Genomic DNA, 21091 nt, shown 5'->3' with positions numbered 1-21091 from the left:
TATGTGAGGAAGGCAATAACTCAGACTACGGAGGGGTCAACACTAGACTTTGAAACCCCTTAGGCACAGAGAACAAGTTAAGAGCCCACTGGGAAAATCAGGACCACAAGATGACCACTAAGCAGAGCTCAGATATCAATCTCAATAACAATCCTGAAACAAAACAGGGAAATGATACCAAGTCTCAAAGATTAAGGCTGAGGTTGTTTCAGTCTTTCCTGTCCATGGTTAGGTTTAACAAATCCATTATGGTCCCGGAAACATTGCATATCTTCAAGGAGCTTACAACACATTGCCTCAAGCCAAGAAAGATTCTGAAGACCAGGAGAGTACTGAGCCTGTGGACAGTAATTGAGTAGCCCTAGTTGTGGGAAGAAGAGAAGGGCAAAGTATGGTCTTTAACCTGAAGTGGTTAAAATTCCAAATACTGTGAAAGGTTAATTAGAAAAATACATTTTTAGGAACACTTTAAAATACTCCTCAACTCTTATCATATATGACATTTACTACTCTGTACAACAGAATGATCCTGATCCCAGAACAAGATTTCAAAACTGAAGTGGAGTAAGGGAAGGCATATGTGACTGGCTCTGTGTAGCCTTAGGGATGAAAGCCTCAGGAAGATCAACTGAGAACCATTATAAAGAAGACATTTCTAACAATTAAATATGTCTAAGTATGAAACTGGATTCTTAGGTAAATAGTGAGATCCCTCTCACTGGAAGTGGGCAAGCAGAGTATGAGTGACCATTTTGGGTGGATATTTACTGTGCTGGAAAGTTGTAGGGTATTCAGATATCATATATAAGGTCAGACTAACTTTTAGCATCACTTCCAGTCAAGTTCTGCATTAAATCCCAGCAGAACCAAAAACCTGGCTTTCTCTCCACATCAGACAGCCTTGAAAGGTACAGTGCATCTGTACATCTGTGCCAAATAGTGCAATTTGTACCCACATGCTGGTAGATGGGAATTTATAAGCTTACTCATGCTATAAACTATTGCATATTGAATTTATTACTTCATTCCTCCCTTGCCCTCAAATAAAGTACTCTTGTTTTTTTTGCACTTGAATTTTTCTGGTCTAGCTACTTGAAGTAAAATGACTTTTGCTTTAGCTTGGGTAGCAACAAAACAAAGCAGGAGGAGGCAGATGGGGGGCAGGTGAGGCTAGGTAGCACCACCATTCTGAGTTTTCAGATAGCTATTCTGGAGTATCTGGGGTGAGGTGTTCCTGAGTGAATGGAAGTTTGGATGAGAGGTTATACCACACTGGGCCCCATATTTTTCAGGAGGTGAGGTTATCTGTCATTTTTGGTTGAGCCAGGGGCTAGGGAGGCCAAGAAGAGGACTTTTTGGGCTCCTGTTGCCCAGCTGCTAAACATATTCCTAAAACCCATCTAGGTTAGGCCTGCTTAAAATTATCGTATCTCACAATCTAATTTTAACTGGCAGCACCTTAGAATTAGAAGGGTCCTTAGAGACCATTTAGTATTATTCTTAATATTACAAATGGGTAGAATAAAGGCTGACAGGAGGCAAAGTATTTATCCAGGGACACTAAACAAGTCAATGGAAGAGTCAGGAGCAGAACCCAAGCATCCTATCTCCAGGTCAGTGCCCTTCCCTATATGCCATACTTGCCATAGAATGCCAAACAGGGGAAGGCCCTTAGAAACATTTAATTTAATCCTTGTTTTCCAGATGAAGAAACTGAGATGCAGGGAATGGAAATTCTATGCCAAAAGTCATTCAACAATGTAGGAATAGAAATAAGTTTCAAATCCTGGTGATAGCCACCAAACCTGGGGCTAATTCATTGCTCCTGTGATCCCACGTCCTTTTCATTCTATCCCTGGCTACTCCACTGCTAAGATGTTTCATCAGTCTGTCCTTTAGTAGATCCCAATACCTCCCTCATTGAAAATGCAATTGCACCCCATTTATAATTGTCTTAGTGGATAGAGCCTCTTCTAAAATCCAGACATCAGAGGTTGCCCCTGTTAGGTTTTTTGACCAGGATGAGAAGATACTAAAATTTGATCAAAGGAGATTTATTGTGTGGCCATGCACAGGCAGGCTGAAGCCTAAGATGGTGACAGCCCTGAGCAAGGAGAGCAGTAGGGCTTATATAGGATGGTTGGCAGGAAGTTCTTTGTCCAGGGACAGGGAGATGGCAGGTCTATGTTGGCAATTTCTTAGTGACTACTTTGGGGCAGGGGGGTAGCTGGCAGGTTTCCATTGGCTGGCTTGAGAGCAGGAACTTGGGAGACGGGAACTGGGGAGCGGGTACTTGGGTATGGGAAAGTTTAAAATTTTAAACATCATTGCAAACTTGCAGATTTCCTAAGGGCTGCAGGTGTTGGCTCATTGCAGACTTATGGAATTTATAAGGGTGGGGGTGGGGTACTGCCTAACATTCCAGACTTTTTCTTTTATTTTTCTAGGGATGCCAATGGATGTAGAACTGTTCTTCTGTATCTGCTTCTGGATGATGGGGGACATAGAGTTGTCCCTATGGTTTGTTCAGGGTAGTGGCTGGTAAGGGTGTTTTCATTGGAGGAGTAGCATGTCACCAATGGCTTGATTGGTCATGGCTTGTATTGTCCTGCAAATGAATTTAACTAAAAGTTGTAAGATACAGGGTCCTAGGAGAAGGATTAAAATGAGCATGATGAGAGGAATTATAAGAGATATTAGTATAGAATGTAGAGGAAATGGGAAGTAGGATTTGAGAGAGCCAAGACAGCATGAGTTGTCAGCTGCATTTTCTTTAGCTCCTTTAATAATTTCTATGTTTTCTTTTAGGATTTTTAGGATTTTGTACTACTTTCCCTGTGATGTTAATGTAGATACAGCAAGTTTCATTTATTATAGCACAAGTGCCACCTGCTATGGTGGTTAGGACATCTAGGGCTCTTCTGTTTTGCAGGACTGCATCTACTAAGCTGTTTAGAGATTTTTTTTTATGGCTATTACAGTGGCATTCTAAGACTGCTGCATCATAATAGAGATGCTTAAAACTGATCTTTTTAACATCAGGATGCCCATAAACCAGAAGAAACTTCAGAAAAAAAGTTTGGGACCTAGTTTCTAAAGTATCTGGGTAGCCTGATGAAAGAAAGAAGGTCTTGTTTTGTTGTGAGGGTTGGCATAGAGGCAATTAAAGTTCACCTGTCGGGTGTCATTGTCTTTCTGGCGGGAGTTAGGGAATATCCCAAGTAGGTAACTGAGGTTAGTGAAATTTGGGCTTTCTGTGCTGTTGCATGATACCCAAGACATCCTAGATAGTATAGAAGTTTAATAGTGTGCTGCTGAAAATCTAGGAAGGAAAGACTGCATAGAAGGAGGTCATCTACATACTGCAGGAGGGTAGATGGTAAATGGTCAACTTTGCTGAGATCACAGGTAGAGCCTGCCCAAACAAATGAGCACTGTCTCTGAACCCCGGTGGGAGGACTGTCCGGGTTAGCTGTTGAGATACGCCCATTTTGGGATTAGTCCAGCTAAATGCAAATAGGCTTTGAGAATCGGGATATAAGGGAATGGAGAAGAAGGCATCTTTTAGATCTAGGACTGAGTAATAGATAGTATTAAAAGGAATTAGAGACAGGAGTGTATAAGAGTTTGGAACAACAGGATAGAGGGGAATGACAGCTTGATTAACGGTGTGTGTATCTTGAACTAACCAATGTGTTGCATTGGGTTTTTTAACTGGTAAAATGAGAGTGTTGTAAGGAGAATTAGTGGGTTTTAGGAGTCCCACTCATAGGAAGCATTTAATATGGGTTCAATTCCTCAGAGGGCTTCAGGGGTTACAGGGTATAGGGGTCGAGCAGGAAAGGAGGTAGGGTCTTTAAGGCGAATGGTAATTGGTTCATGGTGGGTACTGATAATGGGAGTTTCTGTGTTCCATACTTCAGGGTTGACAAGAGAGGGAGAGAAAGGGAAAGAAGGGGGATTGGTAGGATCTGTTGAACAGTTTGTATCAACTAAAGACAGAAGGAAGATTCCTGATGCAGTTTGGTGAGAATGAATGAGTATTTGGGCTTTTAACTCAATTAGTATGTCTCTTCCTAGGATTGGTGTGGGGCAACATGGAAGGATAAGGAATGAGTGGGTAAACGTGTAGTTGTCAAATGTACAGGGTAGGAGTGTGGTAGCTAAAGGCTGTGAAACTATGCCATCAACCCCAACTATTGAGACTGAAGATTTCTTGTTGGCCCTTTATATTCAGGGAAAGCAGAATAATAAGTGGCCCATGTGTCTATAAGGAATGAAATTGGCTTACCTGCTACTGAGAGAGTTACCCGAGGTTCCATGTGGGTGATCATCGTGGGCCTTGAATGGTTCCCAGGTACCTTTAGTCTTCCGCTGCTAGTACCAGGATTTCTGGGAGGTCAAAGCTGGGGGTTGTACTTGGGTGGGTAACCGATGTCCCCATGCCTTGAGGGGTCCAGGGGCAATTGGACTTCCAATGACCCTCCTGCTTGCAGAGTGGTCACAGACCCTGGGGGGGGGATTTGGACATTGCTTGGCCCAGTGCCCAGGCTGTCCACATTTAAAACAAGCTCCCAGCAGGGTTTCCCCTTTTTGTTCAGGACAGCCTCAGTTTTCTTTCAGTGCTGAGGCAAGAAGCTTGTCAGCCTGAGTGTGAGATTTGGCTTTGGCTTCCTCCTTAATTTTTCCTTTCTGGGGCTTTTCTATATCTCTATTGATAAAAATTTTAAAGGCTAGATCAATTAGCTTGTTTTGGTTAGTTTGTGGCCCTGCTTCTTACTTTTGGAGTTTTCAGTGGATGTCAGGGGCTAACTGAGAAATAAAATGCATATGGGGAGTAAGATGCCCTCAGTAGAGTCTGGGTTAAGATTAGTATAACGTTGGAGTGCTTCTCTAAGTCTAGCTAGGAAAGCTGTTGGGTTTTCATCATTTTGTTGGGAGGTCTCTTTTAGCCTATCATGATTAACTGCTTTGTGTGTGGCTGCCTGTAGTCCTGCTGTGAGGCAAGTTATCATAAGGTTTCAAGCCTGTTGGCCAGACTTCTACTCCTGATAATTCCAATCGGATTCCTCTCGGGGCACTGTGGTGACTGCTATGGGGCTGTTATTAGGTCCTGTATATTTAAGATGTCTGCATGAGTCTGAGCTGCCAGCCATACTCACTCCTTCTCCTCAGGGGTGAGACAGGTAGAGAGAATGACATAGAGACCTCGCCAGGTGAGGTTTTAAGACACAGTAAGTTACTGAAATTCTTTAAGAAATATGGCAGAGTCAGTAGAATGTGAGCCTAGGCACTGTTCAATTTGGGAAAGGTCAGAAAGAGAGATGAGAACATGGACATAGATGGGCCCCTCTGGTCCAGACACTTCTCTCAAGGGGAGGATAAGCTGAGGTAGGGAGGACCGGGTCATTTGTGGACAAGGAAAGGAGGGTTGAGATTCTAGGGTGGAATCTGGAGATGGGGGAGGGTTGTTTCCTGGCTGTGTTTCAACAGCAGCTTCAGCTTGACCAGGAGGGGCTGTGTAAGGAGGAGGAGGGGGAATTGAGGAGAAGATATTCAGAAGGATCAAAGAAAGAATTGGGAGGAGGAAGAGAGGAAGGGTCAGGAGGAGGGGGTAGAAGAAGATTCAGGAACAGGAGGAGGAGAAGGAGAACTGGACTTGGAGTTAGGCAGTTTTGTGAGGGGAATGGAGAAGAAGGATTTGATAGATGGAACAAGTTTGGCAGAGAGAGGGATGCTTGCACAAGTCAAAGAAGACCTGGAATATGGGATTTCTCTCCACTTGCTGAGCTGCTGACAGTAATTGTCAAGGTTAAAAAGAATTTGTGGATCAAGGGTTCCATTTTCTGGCAAGGTTGATCCACTATCTACTTTTTATTGTGGTCATGCAGAATTGCAATAGAAAACAAGCCTCTTAGGTTTTAGAACCATTCTGAGGCCAAGTTTTTTGAGGTTTCAAAGTAAGCATCCTAGAGGGATGCTATGGGGAGGTTGGGATTGTTCGTTACCTATGATTAGAGTGAGGGTGTGTAGGGTGAGAAGAAATCCCAGCGCTCAAGCTTAGGAACAATCGAGAGGGCATTCCCCTCTTGAGAATTTCTAAGCTCTGAGGCAGAATAGATAGAAGACTGGATGGAGGTGTCCCACAGTCTCATTCACTCCTAGGGTCTGGGATCCGGCAGAGGCAGCTTTCATCTAGCACTAGGATTTCAGTGTGTTGTCCTGGACAACAGAGAAAGAGAGTGACAGAGGGGAAAGAGAAAAGGTGATTTCTCCTTACCCAGAGGTGATTTGCCAGTGTTGCTGCTGAAGTCAGACAAGTGGGTTCCAACCCTTCTTATAGAGAATTTTTCTCTGTCCTGGGTTTCATCACCAAAATGTTAGGTATTTCGACCATGAATAGAAGAGACAAAAATTTGATCAAAGGAGCTTTATTGTGTGGCTGGGCACAGGCAGGCTGAAGCCTAAGATGGCAACAGCCCTGAGCAAGGGGAGCAGTAGGGCTTATTATGCAGGATGGTTGGCAGGAAGTTCTTTGTCCAGGGACGGGGAGCTGGCAGGTCTATGTTGGCAGTTTCTTAGTTGCTACTTTGGGGAATGTGGGTAGCTGGCAGGTTTCCATTGGCTGACTTGAGAGTGAGAGCTTGGGAGCAGGAACTCAGGAACGGGGACTTGGGAGCAGGAAATTTAAAAATTTCTAAGGGCAGGGGGCAGTGGTTCATTGCAGACTTGCAGAATTTATAAGGGTGGGGTGGAGTACTGCCTAACAGTCCCCTTCTCCTGGAGCCCCAAGCCTTTTCAGAAAGGAATAGGTAAAGTTCTGAATCCAGGATCCAGAGATAGGCACCCATAGAGAGAAATTGTTCTTCAAGTGGTGGGTTGACTAAATAAGAAAAGTTACCAATCTAAGTCCATGCATTCATGGTGTGGAAGTTGATGTCAAAACATTTGCCTCCAGAGAGAGGCATACATATACAGAAGATGACAGGGACAGACTGCATTTCTGCTAACCCAATTACATACAATTCAGGTAATAACTCCACCTTGCCTCCTTTACTTTCTCTTTTCCCTTATCTTCCTTCCTTCCTTCCTTCCTTCCTTCCTTCCTCCTTCCTTTCTTCCCCTTATTTACCTGTTTCCACACACATTTGTAAGCTTCACAGGGAAACACAAAACCCTTGTCTTCAAAAGAATATCTTGAGAGCAGAGGCAGGGCAAGATGGCAGAGTGGTGAGGTACAGGTTTTAGTTACTCCTCTGAGGCAGCTGGTAGATAGCCAGGAACTGTGTGGAACAGCCAGGTCATGGAAATCAGTGATCAGTCACACATTAGACAACAGTTTGTAATGGGTGGAATGACTGAGATCACAGCAAAACCTGTAAGTTTCCATGGCCAGGGTACTGGTGCCCTTCCCCCAAGGCACAGCAGACTGTATTGGAGCTGGTTCCCAGAGGGAAAAAGAAAAAATCTGTGCTGGGAGCAGGGAGGGGGTCTCAACCTGGCCCCAATTGAAGAATTGATAAACAAAAGCTCCAACAACAGATAAGCTGAGATGAGGCATGAGAGAATTTGGGAGCAATCAGTTCAGCAGAGAGGAGGCAGGGCTAGAAAAAACAGCAAGTAAAAGCAGAGACTTTTGGATTTAGGAGTGTTCAGAATGCTGGAGAAGGGCTGGGCTCCAACAGAAAGGGGCACATAGAAATGGTTACCAACTCCCATATGCAAACCCAGGAAGCTGGGGCCCAGCTCTGAAAAGCCAGTTTTTCTGTTTTTATTTCCTCTTCTCTTGCTCCCTGATTCTATTTTTTTGCATTTCAATAGCCCTAGCCCATCAGAGCTCCTGTTTAAAACAGGCCTCCCTGCGAGGGCAGAATTCAAGTCATCTCAGAGTAACTATTTAGGTGAAAGAAATAATAGCATAAAGAGCTGATCTTTAGATAGTCTATAGTGGGCCTGACAAAACTTGGGGACTGGGGAAAGGCCATTCTTTGAATTTTTTAAAAAATAACTATTCTGAGTAGCTCATTGCAGAAAGCCTCAACCATTTGCATTTGGCCATTGGACCCAGGCAAGAGCAGAGCTAAGAAAGCTCTGAGAGAGAAAGCAATGAGCCTACTGGGGGACACAGTTCCCTAAAGGACATAACATCCCCAAGAAAAGGGGAGGGCAGCTCAAGTGGTGGCATTCCTTCAGAGAACACAGTGCCCAGGGGCTGGAAAACAGAAACAAGATTGAGTCAGCCATGCCCCAAGGAAGGACAAGATCTGAAGAGAATTAAAGGCACCTGTGACACCTCATTACACTGGTGGGCAGCTGCAGGTTGACAAGCACCAACTGCTGAAGAGGTTACAAAAAGCACAGAGTCTAGAGGCTTCACAGTAGAGTCTGACAACCTTCAGATTCTTATTCACGGAGAAACACCATACCCCTCTCTTGACACCTGGGCATGTCTGGACTGGGAAAATTGGATTGGGATCAATCATATCTGAGGAGACCCACTCACAAAAATGTTAAAGAGAGGCAGAGCAAGAACCAGAAAAACAAGAGGTGAAAAATGGATCAACTAAACAGAAGCTACATTAGAGGTCTAGGATAAGTTGAACTGAATGCCAAAGAACAAAGAACAGAGCCAAACAACAAGAAAGCCCTAGGTAAAAGAATGAAAATGAGCTCCAGAATAAATTAATCAAGAAAATCAGATGCCAAGGCAGCTAAAGAGAATGAGCCATTTTTATTTGGTTACACAGTACAGTCTTAAGGCCATAAAGTGTCCAAGGTAACACTAGGAAACATGAAATATGGACTAGTCAAAGGAACAAACTTAACATTTCAACTGAGATATAGGAATTGAAACAACTAATTAATAATCAAAAAGATCTCCTAAATCAATAAAAAAATCAATTATAAATCAAACCAGTGAGCTGAGGGAAGATAAGGAAAAGACATGAAAGATATAAAGATATTAGGTGAACATAGGGAGGAACTTGAAGGTATGAAAAAACAAATGGCAGAAGTTATGGGAATGAAAGTCACAATAAAAAGGTGAAAAACACAATGGAGACTTACAACAACAGATTTGAAGAGGCATAAGAAAGGATAAGTGAACTAGAAGACAGGACATCTGAAAGCCTACACATAAAGGAACAGATAGGGAAAACAATGGAAAAATATGAGCAGGTCTTGGAGAATTGAATGACAACATGAAGCACATGAATATACATGTTATGGGTGTCTAAGAAGGAGAAGAGGATGGAAAAGGGGCAGAAAGAATAATAGAAGAAATAACCACTGAAAATTTCCCAACTCCTATGAAAGGCATCAAATTACAGTTCCAAGATGTGCAGTGTACCCAAACAGAATAGATCCCAATAGACCTACTCCAAGACACTTACTGATCAGACTGTCCAATGTCAAAGACAAAGAGAGAATTCTGAAAGCAAGAGAAAAGCAATCCATCACATAAAAGGGAAACTCGATAAGACTATGTACATATTTCTCTTCAGAAACCATAGAGGCAAGAAGGTAGTTGTATGATATATTTAAGATACTGAAAGAGAAAAACTGCCAACCAAGAATTCTATGCCTGACAAAACTGTCTTTCAAAAATGAGGGAGAGATTAAAATATTTTCAGACAGACAAACACTGAGAGAGTTTGTGAATAAGAGACCTGCCCTTCAAAAAATACTAGAAGGAAAACTGCAGGCTGAAAGAAAAAGACAGGAGAGAGAGGTTTGGAGAAAAGTGTAGAAATTAACACTATCAGGAAGAGTAAAAGTAGAGAGAGGGAGAAAAAAATAAGATAGGACATATAAAATCCAATAGACAAAATTGTAGAAGAAAGTACTGCCCTTACAGTAATAACACTAAATATAAATGGATTAACACCCCCCAAAAAAGCATAGGCAGGCAGAATGATTTTAAAAACAAGACCTATCTATATGCTGTCTATAAGAAATTCACTTTAGACATAAGGACAAATATAGGCTGAAAGTGAACAGATGGAAAAAGATATACCATGCAAACAACAATCAGAAAAGAGTGGGAGTAGCTGTATTAATATCAGACAAATAAGACTTTGTTCTGGTTTGCTAATGCTGCCAAAACATAAAACAACAGAAATGGATTGGCTCTTATAAAGGGGGTTTATTTGGTTGCACAGTACAGTTCTTAAGGCCACAAAGTGTCCAAGGTAACACATCAACAATTGGGTACCTTCACTAAGGATGACCAGTGATGTCTAGAAAACCTGTTAGCTGGGAAGGCATGTGGCTGGCATCTGCTCCAAGTTCTGGTTTCAAAATGGCTTTCTCCCAGGACATTCCTCTCTAGGCCACAGCTCCTCTTCAAAATGTCACTCTCAGTTGCTCTTGGGTTGTTTGTCCTCTCTTAGCTTCTCCAGAGCAAGAGTCTGATTTCAATGGCCATCTTCAAACTGTCTCTCATCTCCAGCTACTCTTTCAGCTTCTGTGCATTCTTCAAAGTGTCCCTCTTGGCTGTGGCAAGCTCACTCCTTCTGTCTGAGCTTATATAGTGCTCTAGTAAACTAATCAAGGCCCATGCTGAATGGGTGGGGCCACACTTCCATGAAAACTATCCAGAGTCATAACCCACAGTTTGGTGGGGAGCACCTCCATGGAAACACTCAAAGAATTATAATCTAATTAACACTGATATGTCTGCCCACACAAGATTACATCAAAGAAAATGACATTTGGGGGGGCATAATACATTCAAACTGGCACAGACTTCCAATGTAAAGCAATTAACAGAGAAAAAGAGGACACTATATACTAATAAAAGGAACAATTCATCAAGAAAACATAAAATATAAATATTTATGCACCAAGTAAGAGTGCCCCAAAATACATGAGGCAAATGCTGTCAACACTGAAGAGAAAATTAGATACTTGTACAATAATAGTTGGAGACTTCAATACAATGCTCTTATCAATGGATAGAACATTGAGACCAAGGATCAATAAGGAAACAGAGTTGTTGAATTGTGTGATAAATTATCTAGACTTGACAGATATCTATAGAACACTACACCCCACAATATCAGGATAGACATTTTTTACAAGTGGTCATGGATCATTCTCTATGATAGAACACATTTTGGGTCATAAAGCAAGCCTCAACAAGTTTAAAAGATTGATATTATACAAAACACTTTCTCAGATCATCATGGAATGAAGTTGGAAATCTAAAACAGGCAGAAGGTTGGAAAATTCACAAATATATGGAGGCTAAATAAGACATTCTTAGACAACCAGTGGGTAAAGGAAGAAATTACAAGAGAAATCATTAAATACCTCAAGGCAAATGAAAATGAAAACACTACATATCAAAACTTATGGGAGGCAGCAAGGGGGTGCTGACAGGGAAATTTATTGCCTAAAATGCCTATATTAAAAGAGAAGAAAGAGAAAATGTTGAGGAAATAACTGCTCACCTGGAGGATCTAGAGAAAGAACAGCAAACTATCCCCAAAGCAAACAGAAAGAAAGAAATAACAATGGTTAGAGCAGAAATTAATGAAATTGAGAATGGGAAACCAACAGAGAGAATCAACAAAACCAGATGTTAGTTCTCTGAGAAACTCAATAAAATGAATGCACCCTTAGCTAGGCTAACAAAAAAAAAAAAAAAAAAAAAAGAGAGTGGATGCAAATAAAAACTATCAGAAATGGGAAAAGGGATATTATGACTCCACAGAAATAAAAGAGATAATGAGAAGATACTATGAGGAATTATATGCTAATAAATTAGACAGCTTAGATGAAATGGACAACTTCCTAGAAAAGCATGAAAACAACATTGACTCAAGAAGAAATAGACAACCTCAACAAACCAATCACAAGTAAAGAGACTGAGTCAGTCATAGAAAAGCACCCAAAAAAGAAAAGGCCGGGACAAGATGGCTTCACATGTGAATTCTACCAAACATTCAAGAAAAAATTAGTACCAATCCTGCTCAAATTCTTCCAAAAAATTAAAGAAGAGGGAAAGCTACATAACTCATTCTTATGAAGCCAAAATCACCCTAATACCAAAGTCAGACAATGATTCTAGACAAAAAGAAAATTATAGGCCAATCACTCTAAAGAATATGATGCAAAAATCCTCAAATAATACTTCCAAATCAAATCCAGCATCTATTAAAAGAATTATCCACCATGATCAAGTGGGATTTATTCCCAGTAGGCAAGGCTGGTTCAACATAAGAAAATCAATAAATGTAATACACCACATCAATAAATCAAAACAGGAGAACCACATCATCATCTCAATTGATGCAGAAAAGGCACTTGACAAAATTCAACATCCTTTCTTGAAGAAAACACTTCAAATGACAGGAATAGAAGGGAACATTCTCAAAATGATAAAGGCAATATATGAAAAACCCACAGCTAACATTATCTTCAATGGGGAAATACTGAAAGCTTTCCCTCTAAGATCAGGAACAAGACAGGGATGCCCACTGTCACCACTGTTATTCAACATTGCCTGGAAGTTCTAGCTAGAGCAATTAGGCAAGAAAAAGAAATAAATTGTATCTAAATTGGAGAAGAAGAAATAAAACTTTCAGTTTGCAGAAGACATGATTCTGTATGTAGAAAATCAAAAAAAAAATCTACAGCAAAATTACTAGAGCTAATCAATGAATACAGCAAAGTGGCAGGCTACAAGATCAACATGCAAAAATCAGTAGTTTTCCTATATAAAAGTAATGAACAACAGGAGGAGGAAATAAAGAAAAAAATCCATTTACAATAGCAGCCAAGGGAATCAAGTATTTGGGAATAAACTTAACCAATGCCACAATAGACCTGTATAGAGAAAACTACAAGAAACTTCTAAAAGAAGTCAAACAGGACCTCAAAAAAATGGAAGAACATGTGGTGTTCATGGATTGGAATACTAAATATAGTTAAGATGTCAATTCTATCTAAAGTGATTTATAGATTCAATGCAATAACAATTAAAATCCCAACTACCTTTTTTGCAGAAATATTAAAAAAAACAGAACCAAATTTATTTGGGAGGGTGAAGTTCCCCAAATAGCCAAAAATATCTTGAGAAAGAAGAATGAAGTGAAAGGTCCCAGACACCTGATTTTGAAACATACTACAAAGCTACAGTGACCAAAATGGCCTAGTATGGGTATAAAGATAGATATACTGACCAGTGGAATTGAATTGAGTGTTCAGAAATAGACCGTCTCATCTACAGACACCTGTTCTTTCATAAGGCAGTCAAGCCAAAGCAAATAGGACAGAGCAGCCTCTTCATAAATGGTGTTTGTAGAACTGGATATCCACATCCAAAAAATGAAAGAGGACTCCTATCTCACACCTTATACAAAAATTAACTCAAAATGGATCAAGGTTCTAAACATTATTGTTAAGACCATAAGATACTTTGAAGAAAATGTAGGGCAATATCTTAAATATCATGTGATAGGAGGTGGCTTCCTAGACCTTACACCCAAATCACGAGCAATCAAAGAAAAATAGATAAATGAGATCTCAAAATTAAATACTTTTGTCATCAAAGGCCTTTGTCAGAAAAGAAAAGCCAGCCTATGCAGTGGGAGACAATATTTGGAAACCACATATCAGATAAGGGTTTAAGATCCAGAATATATAAAGAGTTCCTACATCTCAACAAGAGAAAGACAAACAACCCAATTAAAAAATGGACAAAAGACATGCACAGGCACTTTTCTGAGGAGGAAATACAAATGGCTCAAAAATACATGAAAAGATGCTCAATTTCATTGGCTATCAGGGAAATGCAAATCAAAACCACAACCCGATATCATCTCAGACCTACCAGAAAGGCCATTATCCAAACAACAGAAAATTGCAAGTGCTGGAGAAGATGTGGGGAAAGATGTACACTTATTCACTGTTGGTAGGAAAGTAGAATGGTACAGCCACTCTGGAAGGCAGTGTGGCACTTCCTCAGGAAGCTGAGTATAGAATTGCCATATAATCCAGCAATTCCATTGCTAGGTATATACTCAGAAGAACTGAAAGCTAAGATATGAATGGACATTTGTAAACCAATATTTATAGCAGCATTATTCATGATTGCTACAAGATGGAAACAGCCCAGATGTCCATCAATGGATTAGTGGATAAACAAATTGTAGTATGTACACACAGTGGAATATTACACAGCTGTAAGACAGAACAAAGTCACGGAATAGGTAATAATGTGGATGAAACTTAAGGACATTATGTTGAGCAAAGTTAGCCAGAAACAAAAGGATAAATACTGTATGGTCTCACTAACATGAAATAATATTAATGAACAAACTTTGAGATTTAAAGATGACAACACAGGTTATCAGAAGATAGAAAGATGGTAGAGATCAGGCATTTGGTGCTGAAGGATTATAGAATGTTCAACAGGATTAATTGTGTAGCTCCAGAAATGGAGAGTGCAGTGCTGTGTCATTGTAGCACAGTATTGCATGTACACTGACCAAAGATATCTGTGAGTAAAGTTGAAAGAGGAAGGTTGGGGGCGTGTATGATTCTAGAGGAAGGTTGGATGATAAAGACGAGGACTGTGTAACTTAGCGAAACCTAGAGTGGTCAGTGATGTTGACTAAATATACAAATGTAAAAATGTTTTCACGTGTGGGAGAACAAATGAATGTTAACCTTGCAAGGTGTTTAAAAGTGGATGGTATTGGGGAAAATATAATCAATGCAATTAGAGTCTGGGGTTCACAGTAACATTGCAATATGCTCTCATTAAATGCAACAAAGGTGATAGACTCAACTAAATGTCTGTGACAGGGGGCTTAGGGGAGGGGTATGGGATTCTTGGTAGTGGTGTTGACTGACCTTATTGCTGCATTTTATCTTATTTTTACTTTTCCTTTTATCCTTTTATTATTATTTTGTTTTAATTCTTTTTTGAGTATGTAATACATGTAAGTGCTAACTATGGTGATGATTACACAACTCTATGTTGATACTGTAAACAATTATACACTGTGCATTATTGTATGGTATTTGAATATATCCCTATAAAATTGCAGGGAATGAATAAAGAGGGACTCAAGTGCCAGAGAGAATTTGGAGAGAGAGATATATGTATTCACTTTTGGTGGGGAAGTAGACTGGTATAGCCTATCTGGAGTACAGTGTGGTGTTTCTACAAGAAGCTAGGTCTGTCGGTGTCACAAGGTCCTGCAACCTCACTACGGGATACATACTTGGAAGATCAGAAAGCAGGAACATGAATAGACATTTACACACAGGTGTATATGGTGGCAGTATTCATGATTTATAATGTATGGAGGTCATCTAAGGGTACATTGACTGATGAACAGAATGATGAACTGTGGTGTATGCATACAATAGAATATTGAGTGGCTACAAGAAGTAATGAAGCTGTGAGACACACAACTAGGTAAATAATCTTGAGTACAGAATTTTCAGTGAAGCATGCCAGAAATGAAAGGACAAACATTATGATGCTGCAATAATATGAACTAACTAGTATGTAAACTCTGAGAACTGAATCTTAGGGCACAGCTTATCAGGGGAATACTTATTGCAATGGTCCCTAGATTGAAAGCTCCTATAGCAGTCACACCTATTCCTGAGTTGTAATGGTTATCTCTAAATCCTGAGATGCTGAGCTCCTTGTGTGTAACATTGTCAGTAGCTGGAACTTTGGGTATCTGTGTGACACCTGAGACTTGGAACTAGAGCTTGGCAGCTATGAATGTCAGTATTACCCCATCCAACAACTGTTGAAAGAGCTTAAAAAGAGTTCAGACTTCAATTAGACATATGAACAAAGTGGATATGGTTAGGACTAAGGCAAATCAGGCCCAAGAGTAAAGGATGACAGTGACTGGATTTTAAAACTACAACTTTTGTCCAAGACCAAGGGAAGAGACATTTATTTGGTGCAGGATCTATATTTTCTGTTAGCACATTAGATATTTTAACCTGTACATTCAGTTTGTTCAAACTCCATAGGTGCAGGAGCTGAGAAATGAAAGTGGGATTTAGTGAGTTTTGCAGGCTGGGGTGAAATCCCAATACATCCCAGAGTGATATGGCAGAGACTAAAAGTATATTTTCAGGGCTCCCTGAGAAACTGGGGAGAAATGCAGAAATGTTGGACTTCCCCACCTAGGTTATTGCTGATTATTCCAAAACCATTGAGGACTGCTAATTTAGTGGGCCGAGCCCTCGATCTGGGGGCTTTCCTTTGTGAGGCTAGATGCTGCAAGGGAGAGGCTAAGCCTACTTACAATTGTGCCTAGAAGTCCCCCAAAGAGAGCCTCTTTGTTGCTCAGATGTGGCCACCTCTCTCTCTAAGCCCACTCAGCAGGTGAACACACTGCCCTCCCCCCCTACATGGGCTGTGACTCCCAGGAGTGTGAATCCCTCTGGCAATGTGGGAAATGTCTCCTGGAGATGAGCCTGCACCCAGCACTGTGGAATTGAGAGGATCTTCTTGACCAAAAGGGTAAGTGAGATGAAAGAAAATAAGGTTCCAGTGGCTGAGAGATCTCCAATGGAGTCAAGAGGTCACTCTGGAGGGTATTCTTATGCATTACATAGATATCACCTTTTGGTTTTTAGTGTGTTGGAATGACTAGAGGGAAACACCTGAAGCCTTTGAACTGCATTCCAGTGACATTGGTTCTTGAAGACAGCTGTATAACTACGTAGCCTGTACAGTCTGACTGTGTGATAGTGAAAACCCTGTAGCCTGCACTCCCTTTTTCTGGTGTATAGACAGATGAGTGGAAAAATGGGGACAAAAATTAGATGAAGAATAGGATGGGGTGAAGGGGACAGAAAGACTTCAGTGTTCTTTTGTACTTTTATTTTTATTTTGGAGTAAGGAAAATGTTCAATAAGTGATTCTGGTGATGAATGCTAAACTGTATGTGCTGTGAATAATTGATTTTACACTGTGGATGACTGTAGGGTGTGTGACTATATCTCAATAAAACTGTATTTAAAAAGTAAATGATTAATGAGGGGAGGCAGGGAATGGGATGTTTTGGATGTTCTTTTTTATTTCAATTTTTATTTTATTTTTTGGAGTAATGAAAATGTTCAACGACTGCGTTGATGAATGCACAACTATATGATGATACTGTGAACAACTGCACACTTTGAATGATTGTGTGTTATGTGAATATATCTCAAAGAAATTGTATTTCAAAAAGATAAAAGAAGAATATCTCTGTCATCTAATATATTCTCAGGTTCCTTATTGTTTTAAACTTAATAAAAATATGCAGCCTTGACTGTTCACCAACATTGATTTAGGTTAAGCCTGTCTGTTATACATGGAAATTTTAGGAGCATCTAAACTAACACATGCTAAAATATTAGCAAAATCAGGAAAATGGGGAAAAGATAAAAAATGAAAGAAATAAGATAAAGCTACTGAAGAAATAAAACATGTGTAGTGTCCTGTAAACTTGTTAGATGTTTACCATAAATTTGACCCTAGTAGACAATGGGAAGAGGAAAACAAACAATTACAATATTTTAGCACCCATAAGTAAAAACAAAACAAAACAAAACAAAAAAAACATTTCTCAGAAGAACACTTCTTTTTAGGCCTGAGAGAAACTCCTCCTCATCCACATTTCTCAATAAATTTGATTTAGGGTTCAATTCATTTCCATGGGTGTGACCAGAGGAACTCACTACATTTTCCATCTGATTTAATACCCATCTGGATGACAGAAACAGGATCCTCACTATGGAGAGTACTGGAGGACAGGTGAATCAGCAAGGATAATATGAAATATCACAAATAATGCCTAAATTTATTAATGATAATTTCTCTACCCTACTTAAAATCACCAATTAAATCTACATGTAAGTCATAATAAAATGCATCCTATTAGAACCACATCACATGGGTTTAATTTACATCCCACCATCTCAAAGTCTTTCCATCCCCTCCATCCCACCCTATTCTTCATCTAATTTTGTCCCCATTTTTACATTCATCTACCCATACACAGGAAAAAGGGAGTGCCGGCCACAAGGTTTTCACAATCACACAGTCAGACTGTGCAAGCTTTGTTGAACAAAGTTCTATATGTCTGAAATATCTCTGTCCACAGTCCCTCCCAGCCTGGCAGGCACCTTGACTCAGACCATATATTTTACTAGTGACCCTGTCCATCCTCACTCCCTTCCCATCTTCAGAAGCAAAGTTCTTAGTCTTTTCCTAAACAAGCTTAATCTAGCCCAAATCCAAAAGAAATAACCATGTTAAATTAGTTTTAACATTTCAGTTTAAAAGGAGAAAGTAATGTTCTCAGCTTGTACTTTCAAAATGAGAGCTCTGAGTTTCTCAGCTTCCATTCCTAATAAGGATTTCACTTCTCTGCAAAGCTCCTTCTAACCCTCACCCCCACCCTTTTCCACACTAGGTGTGTGGTGATTAGAGAGGAGAAGTTTGTTTTTATCTTCTTTCCTATTTTACTCGGCACCTCAGTCTCCTTTCCCTGATGGTTTTCTGACTTGCTAGATCATCCTCTTTTTCCAAGTTTCCTGTTTACTCCTCTTTATGCTCAGGCACTGATAGGGAAGGAGCTCTGTCTCTTGATCACATTTTGTCATCTGAAATTACTGGAGAATCCTGTGGCATTTATCCAGCCATTTCCTGTTCCAAAGCACAGACCAGGTGCCGTGTGGAATCAACTATCCTTATCCTACAAAGAAATATGTTAGAAGATGAAACCTTTCAACCCTGATGATTTGAGAAACCAATTAACTCCCAGGTAACCAAGTATATTTCTCAGTGCAAAAACACATCCCAAAGTCCATTAATTCAGCAATACACATTCAACTGGAAGTAAGAGCATACATGCCTGGGCACAAACTTGGGAACTAAAAATTCCATCCTTCAGTTAAACTCCTCTTTCCCAAGGGAAAAGCCATGAGAAGTGGAATAATGTGCCATAACTTAGACAAAGTTGTAGAGTGACAGCTGGAATGGAAGTTCCATGATGGAAAAGACTGTGCCTATCTTGTTTGTTGTTGTTTCCAAAGAGCCAACAATAGTGTCTGGAAAACAGTACATGCTTGAAAAATATTTCCTAAATGGAAAATTGGATGAATAACACTGCTAGCTAGATTCTATTATTTTTTCATTTTTCACATGAGGAAACTGAAGCACAGAGAGACTGGCATTGTACTTACCTCATCCCATTTCCCCTAAAGAAATTAGCATCTTTTAGCCTTTACCTTGCCTATTACATTTCTAAGTGGTTCCAATATGAATGCACATCTTAACTCCTATTACTGTGTTCAGCTTCACCAAATCCCTCATAGTTAAATTAGATGAATATGATCTAAACACCCAATTTTGGACCCATTCATTGTGTTGTATTTTGATATACACTATCTCATGCAAATACTCATGAAGACTCTGAAGCAGGTGGTAGTTTTTCCATTTTAAAGATGGGGGAACCAAGTGTCAGAGAGATTAAGGAATTTCAAAAAGTCATACAGCTGGGCTTCCAACACAGCTCACAGGAAAATCTAGGCAAACAGACACTCCCTGTCCACAGATCATGCAAGGGTTTCTTAAAAGGGAAGTCTCTAAAATAAAATAGCAAGAACAGGCAACAAAGTAGTCAGGTTGATTTCTTTTCTTTTTTTAATTAAAAATTTGATAGGAGATCATGGGGTAAGTTGATAGTGTAGGGAGATGTGGAATTTAGATTGTCCTTTAGGGCAGGTAGTAAATAGCCAAGAACTGACTGGAACAACAGTTTGGGGGACTGCTGTGACCAGACACATATTGTACACCAGCCTGGAATGGGTTGAAGGGCTGAGATCAGAGGGCAGAACTGTTAGTAAAGCCTCCAAAACTGTGGAGGCTGGCACCCCTCCCCTACTTGCACAGAAGGCAGTTTTGGAGTCACTTTCCCTCGGGAAACAGAAGCAGGCTCTACTAGAGACAAGGGGAGGAAAGCTCAACTAAGACCCAAATGTGGATTTAATTAACAAATTCAGACTGCTGGATACAAGCTCCAAGCACAGATAATTATACAGAGCAAGTTCAAAATAAATTCAGAGGACTTTCCCTGGCAGAGATGAGGCAGGGCTGATTAAAAAAAAAAAAAAAAAAAAAAAAAACACAGAAGCTTTTGGAGTTGACCAAGCTCAGAATAACAGAAAAGGAACACATCCCAAGAAAAGGGGCACATAGAGCCAGGCACCAACTCTGGCTCTTGGGGTAACCTGGGGGGCTGGGTACTGGCTCTGAAAACCAATTCATTGTTTTAATTTTTAGCAGCCCATTAAAGAAAGGGGAAAAATTTTTCAGTTGTCAGCATTCCCCCAGCAAAGGTGGAGTTAAGGTATGTCTGAGAGACAAAGTAACTAGTCAGGTGAAGGAGATAATTCCATAAAGGTGGTATCTTCCTGAATGAGAGGGGGTGACAAGGTGGCTCTCATTCAGAGAACTCAGACCCCAGGGGCTGGAAAACTGAAATAGTTCAAGACTGCCTTCTGCCTCAGCCATTGTCCCAACTACACCCCACAGGGATAGGGTCTGCTGAGAATTAAAGGCATTATACCACTTTACACCAGTGGGAAGCTGCCAATTGATGGGCAGGATATGAAAAGCAGAGAGGCAGAGGCTTCAAAAGAAAGATTGGCACCTTGCTGGGTCTTATCCCCAGGGAGCATTGATACAGATTACAGCCTATTCCTGAATCCTGGGCCACTTTTGTCTGGAAAATCTGATTGAATCAATCCTCTATGGGGAGAACCTCAAAACAAAACAAAAAAAAGAACTTCCATGTAGGTGGGACAAAAACCAAAAAAAGAAGAGCTTAAAAATTCTGATCAGTAAAACAGAAGCTATGCAAGAGATCTAGAATAATTTGAACTAAATGTCAAAGAGAAGATAAAGAACAGAGCCCAGCAACAAGAAAACCCTAGGGAAAAGAGAGAAAATGACCTCAAGTATAAACTAATCAAGGAAGTCAGATGCCTAGAAACAAGCAAAAAATCATGAGTCATACTAGGAAGCATGAAGATAAGGCCCAGTCAAAGGAACAAA

This window comes from Choloepus didactylus, chromosome X (genome assembly GCF_015220235.1).
Source record: "Choloepus didactylus isolate mChoDid1 chromosome X, mChoDid1.pri, whole genome shotgun sequence".
Lineage (NCBI taxonomy): Eukaryota > Metazoa > Chordata > Mammalia > Pilosa > Megalonychidae > Choloepus > Choloepus didactylus.
This window is presented reverse-complemented; position numbering follows the sequence as displayed.